Raw genomic sequence first — 12,060 nt, forward strand, 5'->3', positions numbered from 1 at the left:
TGGGTGTAGAGATTGCTTAAGTAAATAAAGTTTTTTAAAAATGTCCATTCAGGTCTGCTGCCCATTTTTAAAAATTAGGTTATGTGATTTTTATTATTGAATTGTAAGGGTTCTTTACATATTTTAGATATATGTCTCTTATATGTATGGTTTCCAAAACTTTCTCCCATGGTGTGGGTTCTCATTTCACCTTGTTGATGGTGTCCTTTGAAGCACAAGGTTTTTAATTTTAATGACGTCCAAATAATCTTTTTTTTTTCTTTTATTTTTTGCATGTACTTTTGGAGTTACATTCTAGTGCTGTTTTGAAAGCTACTTTTACTTAGCTTCCTGTTCAGGTTTAGAAAAATAGTTCTGATTTCCCTTTCCTGCTCTGAGTTACTTAGAATAGTAGAAGCTAATATTTACTAAGCACTTACTATGTGCCAGGTTTTTGTCAAGAGTTCAGACAGCTTGGGTAACCAGCCCAGGGCCCCAGGGCTAGTAGGGATTAATCTGATCTGGTTCTGGAGCCCATACTTCACTGTCCCACTAAATGTATCTTCCTCATCTTGACATTTGTCTCATTTTTGCAGGAGAAAAAAGCAGTGTATCTGCTGTTGGTGTTGGACAAGCTACTCTGTCCATGTTCTTTGTTCCCTTCCCTTCCCTTCCCTGAGGTGAGTCCTCTGCCCCACCCTTCCTAGGACTGCCAGGATCTACAAAGTCTCCAACACACACACATACTTGTCCAAAAAGGCAAAACAACACCCTCGTTCGTGACACAGAATAGCAAGGCCCTGATGCCACAAGGCAGCTGCCCTTAACCCTTTCCTTTAGTTGTGATAGTGTCTCGGGTCTGATGTCCAGGAGCAGCTCTGACACTCCTTGGAAGTGAATTCCACTTGGGGTTGCCTGGGAACTCAAACTGAAAGCCTCCGAGTTTCAAACAGGTCAACCCTCAATGCCAAGTCTTACCGCGTGGAGCAATCAATGACAGAAGCAAGTCAGAGGAGCCCCCCAGTTCTTCCTCCCACTCTGACAATATTGATGTTTAGATTTCTGCTTTAGGTTTTCTACATAAATGAACTCAGAAGAATGTAACAGGAGGCCACAAGCATCTTCCCCCACACCCTGTCCCCTTTCCCACTGTATCTAATTGTCTATGGAAGCCATTTGGAACTTCTTCAGAATGTCTCTCAGACTCAGCCTCACTCTCCTGCTTCAGCCTTCTTGCCACTCCACCTGTTCAGGTCCTTCTGGTCACTCAGGTGAACGAATTGGAATCATTTCAAAGTCCCTTCTTCAATCTAATTGAAATGAAATAAACTATCTCTTCATGGTTGTTTTCCTCAGTAGATTATGAGATCTCTATGGTCAGAGACCAAAGAATTAATTTCCCCAGAAATAAGCTTAGAGGGTCTACCATCTAAAGGCGTTTCATTAGGGGCACCTGTGTGGCTCAGTCAGTTAAGTGTCTGCCTTCGGCTCAGGTCATGATCCCAGGGTCATAAAATCGAGCTCCACATCAGGCTCCCTGCTCAGCAGGGAGTGTGCTTCTCCCTCTCCCTCTGTTTCTGCCCCTGCTTGTGCTCTCTCTGGATCTATCATAAATAAATAAATAAATAGATAGATAGATAAATAAATAAATAAACAAATCTTTTTTTTTTTTTAAAGTGGAGCATTTAATTAGCATTTATAGAAAGAATACTCGTGCCATAATGTGCCCAGCATCTATAGTCATGATTAACTGTCACATGAACTATGAAATATGTGGGCTTTGCTAACGTTTGAAGAGGGGGACCAAGCCAAAGTAGACATCTTGTCTGATAATTTGCGGGGGCAGTCTGCTGGCTTGTAAACTCCCTTTTATCTTAGTTAGGGGAGAGTCTGGAGTGGGTCTCTGTTAGACCCATCTCTACCCAGGTTCACCTGGCAAGTTAGTTGTGTTTCCTAAACACATCCACACCCAATTTTGTGGGCCTAAACACCCCCTGAACACTGACGAAAGTGTAACCAAAAAAGTTCTGTGAGGGCTGCAAAATCATTCCTAGTAGGAGAACCAGTAGTGATATCCTGTCTTAGTAACCTGTTCGCTATGACCTTGTGGGGAAAGGTGGAGAGGAGCAGATAGGACAGGGGCCCACACTGAGCCTCTGGGACCTATAATACCACATGGATGTGCCTCCCCAGGCCTCTGTCATCCTCCTCACATCCTCTAAGTTGCCTAGGTAACACCCCCATCCCTTTGCCACAGAAAACTGCTCCGATTCTTTACAAGAGGAAGCAGTCCCAAGTTGCTGCTGTCTCTTCTTAAGTGCAAAATTAATGCCTTGGGCTTCAGCTGGATGCTTAATGGAAGACTTCCTCTGCCCAGCCTGCTGCTAGCTCTCACACAGAACAAACATGGGCCGGACTTGTAGTAGAACACATGGGGACCCTCAATGCTTCTCCCCTCTTAGGTAGTGAAGTCTGCGGACAGAGGCAAGTTTCATCCTGAATTACCTAAGGACAGATGTCTCTCCGTGGTCAGTATTACTCATCTTCCAAAGATAATGCAGGCCAGTAACACAGGAGCAAAGTATTTTTCAGGCACTAACATGTTTTTCACCTGGCCCTATGATGAAAACTTTGGCATTATTGTGGTAAAGTAGTTTTTGTTTCCTTCCTGGATTTATTTCATCACAAAAGTCCCTTGTTAGTTGAGGATGTTTGTTTACTTCCTATGATAGAATTTGTTGATCCCCAAATCTCTCCCCAGATGGAGTGGGGGCGGGGAGGATCACTTTTTATCCTGCCACAGCAGTAAATAAAAACTTAAAAGTTCGCCTGTAGAAGTAGCAAGATAATTGCAAAGGGAATGTTTATGGATTCAGGGCCTTGATCTATGAAGCGTCCTTCAGAAACTGACATCTTCAATTTCAAAGGAAATTGTGAGATTCCTAACCAACATGTGTCTCTTTGCCTAGGGGCTAGACTTGTCCCCCTCCATTTCCAGCTCACTATCAGCAAGATGAAAGAAACCAATCTAAGATTTCTAGAAGATTCTTGGAATTCAGTGTAATTCAATTAACATTAACATCTACTGAGTATCTGCTATGTGCAGTATTGAGTGATAAAAATGCAATTCTGTACCATTCAGGTAGAAATTCCCATGGTTTCTATAACCTGTTTTGAGAAAGGTTGACACAAACAGTATTATTTCTTTTGCCTTGTCAACCTAACAGTAAAGGAAGAAAACATTTTCCCAAAATGATTTATCCTAAAAACCCTGAGCCCTACAGGGGATTCTCATGGGATAGGTCACTGGGGTTTACAGAAAAGCATTCCAAATTCCTTCTATGCTTTCCTTCACTAGTGACTTCACTTAACCTTGACAGTGACAAAGAAACTTCTTGAAGGAAAAATAACTTTAAAAGAGAAAAAAAAAAAGGATTTGAACAATAATTCAATCTTAACATTCTTCCAGCAGGAAATATATGAGTATTTTAATGGTACCAGAAAATGTATTAAAAGAGGCTCAACTGGAAAAAGAAAACGTAACTTTTTCTTAAACTCTTTCAAATGACAGAAATTATTCATGGGAATCGAAAAAGGAGCAGTCTCTGAGGGTAAAACACTGCTATTTTACTGGTGGGTCTTTAGAAATACCCTAACTTTCCATTCATCCCTGTTCTAAGAAATCAACTTCTATGGGAAAATTCCAGGCTTAGGCAAAAGAGTCTATTTAACTTACATTATAATGCAAAATATTGTCTGCCAGAGAACTTCCATCACCTATCAGGGTAGCCCTGCTTCTCTCTTTTTCTTTAAAATGATACATTACTGGGGTGCCTGGGTGGCTCAGTGGGTTAAGCCTCTACCTTTGGCTCAGGTCAGGATCTCAGAGTCCTGGGATCAAGCCCCGCATCGGGTTCTCTGCTCTGGCAGGGAGCCTGCTTCCCCCTCTTTCTCTGCCTGCCTCTCTGCCTACTTGTGATTTCTGTCTGTCAAATAAATAAATAAAATGTTTTTAAAAAATAAGAATAAAATGATACATTACCAAATGTTTCTGATTTTCAGATGCAAGATCATATTTTCAGGTATCATTTCTATAGTTACTAGAGAAGTTTCCCTGATCATGTAGAGCCCTGGAAACCATGGGGAAAAGAGGTAGTGTTCTCTCTTGAGGGTTAAACTGTCTCTTAGTGTTGCTTCTGCCACCGACATTCTTTTTTTTTTCTTCTTCTTTTTTTAAGATTTTTATTTTCATTTATTTGACAGAGAAAGCAAGAGAGCGCAAGCAGGCAAGAGCAGCAGAGGGAGAGGAAGAAGCAGGCTCCCCACTGAGCAGGGAGCCCAAGGTGGGGCTCAATCCCAGGACCCTGGGATCATGAGCTGAGCTGAAGGCAGAGGCTTTAACCCACTGAGCCACCCAGACGCCCCTACCACTGACATCCATCACTGATGATCTTTCTTCTCTTCCTTTGTGAGAGGGAGGAGGAGAGTGGCTTTGTGAGAGAGAGCACCCTGAGTGGCTAAGAAGGTAGAAAGAAGGAAAGAGAGAGAAAGAGAGAGAAGGAAGGAAGGAGAGAGGAAAGGAGAGAGAGAGAAAGAGAGAAAGGAGGGAGGGAGGGAAGGAATTCTCAGTCGCATTGGCCCTTCTGCCTTGATTCTAATGTCAGATTCTAAATGAAATTTACACCAGTACACACACAAACAGAGGCTATATATATATTTTTTAAAGATTTTATTTATTCACTTGACAGGCAGAGAGGCAGGCAGAGAGAGATGAAGGGAAGCAGGCTCCCGGCCCAACAGAGAAGCCGGATGCGGGGCTCAATCCCAGGACCCTGAGATCAAGACCCGAGCCAAAGGCAGAAGTTTAACCCACTGAGCCACCCATGCACCCCCAAACAGAGGCTTTAGAAGTAAGAATCATTCTAGATGATTTTCCCTTTTCAATTTACCAAAAATGCAAGTTTTGATTTTCTTGTTTTTGCTTTGGGTTTACATCTGAGGACATGGTGTCACCTGGTATTTATTGATCAGAACATAAATCCAGGTGACTTCCTTAATTCCCTTTCCCGTCTCCCCTATATCTGATTCAGGCACTTGTGCTTTGGCTCTGCCACTGTATCTCCATCCAAGCCGACTCCCGACGTCCATTGCTGCAGTCCAGGTCCCAGCCAGCAACATCTCACATGAGGACTGCCACTCTGGTTTCCTAAAATCCCTTCTCCTTCTACTCTTGCTACCCGCTCCCCTAAAATGCATTATTGCCATAGTTATCAGGTTTACCTTCAAGAGCTTAAATCTGATCATGTTACTTGATGTGGGAAACAAAAGCAGAAGAAAAATTATTATGTTTCCTTACTACCTACAGCCAGCCCATTGACAAGTCTTTGAAACAGGCAGAGAGACTTTCCTCCAGGGACACAACTGCCTCAATACTGATACTTTGCTAAGCCAAAAGACAATCTTATCCCAAACCCCAGGATCCTGTAAGTCTGTTTTAACATACAAAAACTGCTTCAAAAACTTTCTTTATCTCTACCGCCCACTCCACACCCACACCAAGATACATGTTAGCCATCATCCCCCAAGCATACCATGCATTGATAAACATCTGAAGGGTCCACGACTCAGGTTTTATTAGGCAGTAATAAATGACCTTTTCCCATCAATAGCTAGCCCCCTCAAGGTCCCGGAAACTTTGTTTCCAAAATTCCTTAGAGACTTACACTATCCCTAACCTCCTCCCAACTTGAAAGTATGTAATGGGCCACTTCTCAGGACCCCAGTACAACTCTTTCTGCCCACAGGTCCTATGCCTGTGCTTTAATAGAACCACCTTTTTGCACCAAAGATATCTCAAGAGTTCTTCCTTTGCCGTCAGCCTCAAACCCTAACGTCTTTCCTACACCATTACTCTTCAACCCCTTGACATCTTCTGTGTCTCCCATCACACTAAAATAAAATGAGACTTTCTGGCCTAGAAGGCCCTGCATGATTTGGCCTACTTCTTTGACCTTCTTGTGTATTCCTCTCTCTTACTCACTGCTCCTAGCCTCTATCAAACAGTATTTCTCTAACCCAAACGTCAAACTTTTTCTCACCTCCGCACCTATGCAAATGCTGTTTATTCTTTCTGGAGCTCTCTTTACATTCTTCTCATTGTCCTTTCTACCCCACAAGTGCTTCAAGGACTAGCACCAGAGGGATCACTTGGGACCTTATAAGAAAGAATCCCACTCTTAATCTCACAAAACAAACTGAGGGTTGCCGGGGGGAGGGGGCTTGGGGGAAAGGGGGTTGGGTTATGGACACTGGGGAGGGTATGTGCTTTGGTGAGTGCTGTGACGTGTGTAAACCTGGTGATTCACAGACCTGTACCCCGGGGGATAAAAATATATTATATGTTTATAAAAAATAAAAAATTAAAAAGAAAAGAAAAGAAAGAATCCCAGGCACAACCCCCACCTACTAAATTATAATCTGCATTCAAACCACTTGATTCATATGCAAATTATAGTTACAGAAGGTCTAGTTTATTACCTCCTCTGAAAGGCTTAGCTGACCCTCAATTCAAATTAGATTCCCAGATCACTCGCTATTACACCTTGTATTTGTTTTGTTTTTTTCTTTTTTTAAGATTGTATTTATTTGACAGACAGAGATCACCAAGTAGGCAGAGAGGCAGCCAGAGAGAGAGGGTAGGGGGAAGTAGGCTCCTTGCTGAGCAGAGAGCCCACCACCAGGGCTTGATCCCAGGACCCTGAGATCATGACCTGAGCCGAAGGCAGAGGCTTTAACCCACTGAGCCACCCAGGCACCCCTGTATTTTTCTTTTTTTCTGATGGCAGTTAACTTTATTTTTTTAAAGATTTATTTATTTATTTCAGAGAGAGAGTAGGGTGGGGAGGGACAGAGGGAGAGAAAGAAAGAATCCCAACCAGACTTCCCACTGAGCACGCCCAACGTGCGGCTCGATCCCATGACCCTGAGATCATGACCTGAGCTGAAACCAAGAGTCAGATGCTTAGCTGACTGAGCCACCCAGATGCGCTGGCAGTTACCTTTAGATGAAAATATTTGTTAACTAATCCCTTTATTGGTTTTTCTCCACCAGAGCGTAAGCTCTGTGAAAAGCAGGGGCCGTGTTTATGTTGTCCCCTACTGTTTTCCCACCTAGCCTATCTCATCCATACATATTTGATAGATAAATGAATATTCAAATACAACTTAAATCTGAAGGAGGGAAGGACAGAAAGGAGCAAAAGAAGGAGAGAGGGACGGAGGGAAGGAGAGAAGGATGGCTGGCCTTGGAAGATGCAGGATAATAAATGAAATGGATTGCACAGGACTGCCAAGGATAGGATCACAGAGGTAAATAAGACAAGATTACAGTGGGCTTCCAGTGTGGTGTGAATTCTACAGTTTGTAGAACACTGAAGATGGACGCTTTATATTTCCTATTGTACTGTCAGGAATATATCACCAATGAAGAGTCATTAGGAAGGAAAAAAGTATGTTAACAACATGTGTATAGTGAAAAACCTCCGTCCCATGTTTCTACTTTTTCTCACACGACAATTATGTTTATGATGTCTCTGAGACCAGATGTGTGTCCCCCCGCCCCCAACATCAAGCAATTCTGTAACACCAGCTGGGTGTCCTACAAGTTATCTCAATTCTGACATCTACCTGAAGATGGCATCAGATCAGGTAAAAGGCTCAGTCCCATGGACGGCCCCCCATTTCAAATGCCAATTTTATGTAGTAGGGTCACCAGGTTACCCACAACTTCTGTTTTATGTAACTAAAATTAGAGGTCCCCATGACCTCCACCCCGCGGATTTGATTATTAGCAGAACAGCTTATAGAACTCAAGGAACTATATACATTTGCCAGGTTATTAAAAGATGTGATAAAGGGGGAGCCTGGGTGGCTCAGTGGGTTAAAGCCTCTGCCTTCGGCTCAGGTCGTGATCCCAAGGTCCAGGGATTGAGCCCCACGTTGGGCTCTCTGCTCAGCGGGGAGCCTGCTTCCTCCTCTCTCTCTCTCTGCCTGCCTCTCTGCCTACTTGTGATCTCTGTCTGTCAAATAAATAAATAAAATCTTAAAAAAAAAAAAGATGTGATAAAGGATACATATGAACAGCCAGATGAAGACATACATAGGATACTGTCAGGGAGGGTTCCAAGTGCTTCATCCTCCGAAATAGGTGAAGGTGTTCACCAGCGTGGAAGCTTCCCAAAGCCTATACTATTGAGACTTTATGGAGACTTCCTCATGTTAAGTGCATTTCTACTGAGAGTCAAATTAGGTAATTAAACATCGGAAGTTTGTGCCTTGCAAACAGTAGGCAATCAATACTTACTGAATGAATTAAGAAAAAAATGGTTCCTTTTCCTCATCTCTTTCAGGATGAGTAACTCTATAAACAAATGTTAACACTCTCCTGGCCAAAGATAGAGACTGTGTGGTGAGAACATTGGGGAGCACAGTTGGAAGGGAGTCTGTTAGAGCTCCTCGAGCATACCATCCCTCCCCCTTGGTGTGCAGAGCAAGGAACAAGGAAGGCCTGCATGGAGAGTGCAAGAGCTGGGGGCTGGCTCGCTGGCTCAGTCAGTAGAGCATGAGTCTCTTCATCTCGGGGTTCTACATTTGGGCACCCCGTTGAGTGTAGAGGTTACTTAAAAACAAAGTCTTCCTTCTGATATGAGGAATTTGAGAGGTAGGGTGAGGAATTGTGGGGGTAGGGAAGGAAAAAAAATGAAACAAGATAGGATCAGGAGGGAGACAAACCATAAAAGACTCTTAATCTCACAAAACACACTGAGGGGGTAGCAATTTTGCCCACCTCCTTCAAAAAAGGAGTGGGGTGGGGGTGGAGGGTAGGGAGAGGGTGGCTGGGTTATGGACACTGGGGAGGGTATGTGCTATGGTGAGTGCTGTGAAGTGTGTAAGCCTGATGATTCACAGACCTGTATCCCTGGGGCAAATAATACATTATATGTTAATAAAAATAACTAAAAAAAAAAGTCTTTAAAAAAAGAAAAAAAAAAGAATGCAAGAGTTATTTAGTCACACCACACCCGCCTAGTTTAATGCTCCGCTGTTGCCTTCTGAGGTTTTTAATAATTTTATCTTTGAACTTGGATTTTATACATTGACGGGACCAGGGGCATGTGTGTGAGTGGAGGAGATAGGTATGAGTGTCTCCTTGTCCTCACTGATCCATTTGCATGTCACATTCTTGATGTCCCATGAGCACAGCGTTACCAGGGATCTCCACAGTGCCCGGGAGTTCTGTACTCCTCAAGGCAAGGACAAGGTAAGTGAATGCTCTCTGTGAAGAGGGGGTGGGCATCCAGAGTCCTGAGAGCACTGGCTCCCCAGTTGAACCAGAATTTGATTTGAATGCAGAAAGTAATGGTGCTCTAAATGTAAAGAATGTTAGTTACTTAACAAATGACTGAAGAACCCTATCATATCCTTTCTTATTCATGTTACTTCCCTGAATTAGCCAACCACCTGTGCAAAATATGATAACATAGAAAGAAAGGGAAAGATGAAAACCCAAAGTTCTTCCTGTTTTCAAGTCTTTTCTTCCTCATCAGTAACCAAAGGCAGTGTTGATGGAGTGTGTGTGTGTGTGTGTGTGTGTGTGTGTGTGTGATCTGATGAAATCCAAACATTGAGTTAGTTTTGTCTGGCACCTCCACTCTCCTGGTAGAGAACCAAACCTGCATGTGTGTCTGAGCCACGAGATAGAAACTATTTGGCATGTAAGTTTAATAATACTCTTATATTGGTCTTTAAAATGTACATTGAAGGAGGTGAGCAAAATGGGTGAAGGGATGTAGGAGACACAGGCTTTCAGTTATGGAATGAAGAAGTCACAGGAATGAAAGGCACAGCATAGGGAATAGAGCCTGTGTTACTGGAATAGTGCTGTCTGCTGTCACATGGGAGCTTCCCTTGTCACGATCACAATATAACGTACAGACTTGTCAAGTCACCATGTTGGATGCCTGAAACTAACGTAACAGGTGTGTCAACTATACCTCAACTGAAAAAAGAAAGAGAAAAGGTCATTGCATAATATAAAGATGAAGGGTACATTGTATGATCATGATGTAACATTGTAATTTAGAATGACATTAAGTAGCAAATAAAAAACACCATCACAGGTTAAGAGGAAGAATGAGGCAGAAAGGAGAAAACTTCCTACTTTAAAAATGACTGCTTTTACTCTAACCTCTAACTTGCTTCTGGCTATGGTCTGCAAGCTTTCTCTCAAGGGGCTTTTCTTAAAGGAGATGATGACCTTCCTCTCTACCCTCTAAACCACCATGAACTATTTGAATATACAGAGTTGAGTACTTTCTCCATCTGCTGTGATTTCCCCTTGAGGTGAAAGTGTCCTCATTAACCAAAGCTTCTCTGAATGGAATAGCAGCCTAAAGCTTGGAAGGCAACTGTTTTCTGTTCCCTACAGGCTAAACCAAGGCTTGTTTAGACCAGAACCACCTGGCAACCACCGGTTAGACACGCAGATTTAAAGTTTAACTTTACACAAACAGTGCAGTGCCATCCAGGGCAAGGTCCACAGAGACAGGTCCCGATACCCTTACCTTTTAGTGTCTTGATGGCTTTGGATCATTGAGAACTTTAGGTCTTGACCTCCAGAGGGAGATTTCAAAGAGATAACACTTCTTCTCACTGGTAGACCTCATGGTCTGCAGCCAGTTGGGTAACCAAAACTATTTACCCTACAGAACTCCTCAACCACAAAGTCCCAGGGGGAGGAAACTATGGGAGGCAGAGGGTAAGTTTCTCAATTGCTCCTGAAAGGCTGCATGCTGGCTGGTGGGAACCCTGGCACCAGAAATCAGAAGCTCTCTTCCTATCATGCATGTGACCTGGGCCAAGACACTCGCCATGTCTAGGCCTCTTCCCCCTCATCTATGAAGTGGGAGTGATGATACTTATACCACCTGCTTCATGAGGTTGTTGTGAAAAGTAGAATATGGGATATTTTTATGGGAAAGTGCTTTTTAAACAATAACAACAACAACAACAACAAACAGTAGAAGCATGTCCACAGTCCTAAAGCTGTTAAAGATGAGGGGCTTCAAAACATTTTCAAATGAATGTTTCCAAGGACTTAACAAATCATTATTAAGCACCCACCATTGGTCAGGTTCAATTCTAGGCAACAGAGAAACGATGGTGAACAAAAATGGGCAAAAAGCTCTCTTGGTGTCATATTTGTCATTTGTTCAGCAGGGATAATAACTGTGAACGAAAGTAACAGTGGAGGGGCAACTTGTCATCGGAGCCTGTGGCAGATTGTTATGGTCGTGACACCTGACCTGTCAGACTGTAATGTGTCCCCATCTTCTTGCCATGGGGTGTGCTGTCCCTGACTTGTTCATCAGGAACCCAGGCCTGGAGGAGCCCCAAAGCTTCCATTCTTGACCTTAGTCCAACATTTGTGATGGACTAGACCATAAACGAATGGGATTTTCCTGAAGAGAGAGGCCCCATACCAGCAGACTGAGGCCCAGGCATGGGGGGAAGGCCATTAGCACACCCCTGGGTTCAGATGATTGCAGCTCTTCAATGACCCCAGGGAACCGAGCAAACCCACAGAATTGTGAGAAATAATATCCTCCACAGGGGCTGTGTTTGCAGATGGGGCCTCTAAGGAAGTCCCGGAGGCTCACTGAGCTTGTGAGCACTCACCAAGGAGAGGCCATGTGAGGACACGGCAAGAAGGCGGTTGTCTGCAGGCCAGGAAGAGAGTTCTCACTAGAAACCAAATTGGCTAGAACTTTGATCTTGCACTGAGATCCTCCAGAGCTGTGAGAAAATACATTTCTGTTGTTTAAGTCACCCAGGCTATGGTATTTTGTTATGGCAGTCCAAGCTGACTAAGACAGAAGCCACGCAGATATCTGCAGGAGAACATTCCAGCAGAAGCAACAGCTGGGATAAAGGTGCTGAAATGCAGGCGAGCTGAAGGCTGTAATGCCAGAGCACAGGAAATAGGGCCCTGAGTTGGGGTAGAGAGGGAAAGGGTATGCAGAT

The 12,060-nt window shown here is 43.5% G+C and overlaps 1 non-coding gene across 1 annotated transcript; it reads left to right on the top strand.

Annotated features, from left to right (window-relative positions):
• Window positions 1-4,045: 4,045 nt before the first annotated feature.
• LOC116568289 lies at window positions 4,046-4,266 on the top strand. The gene has a single exon (XR_004276536.1). It is a non-coding gene; the product is annotated as a small nucleolar RNA U3 (small nucleolar RNA).
• Window positions 4,267-12,060: the final 7,794 nt, after the last annotated feature.

Source organism: Mustela erminea, chromosome 10 (assembly GCF_009829155.1).
Source record: "Mustela erminea isolate mMusErm1 chromosome 10, mMusErm1.Pri, whole genome shotgun sequence".
Classification (NCBI taxonomy): domain Eukaryota; kingdom Metazoa; phylum Chordata; class Mammalia; order Carnivora; family Mustelidae; genus Mustela; species Mustela erminea.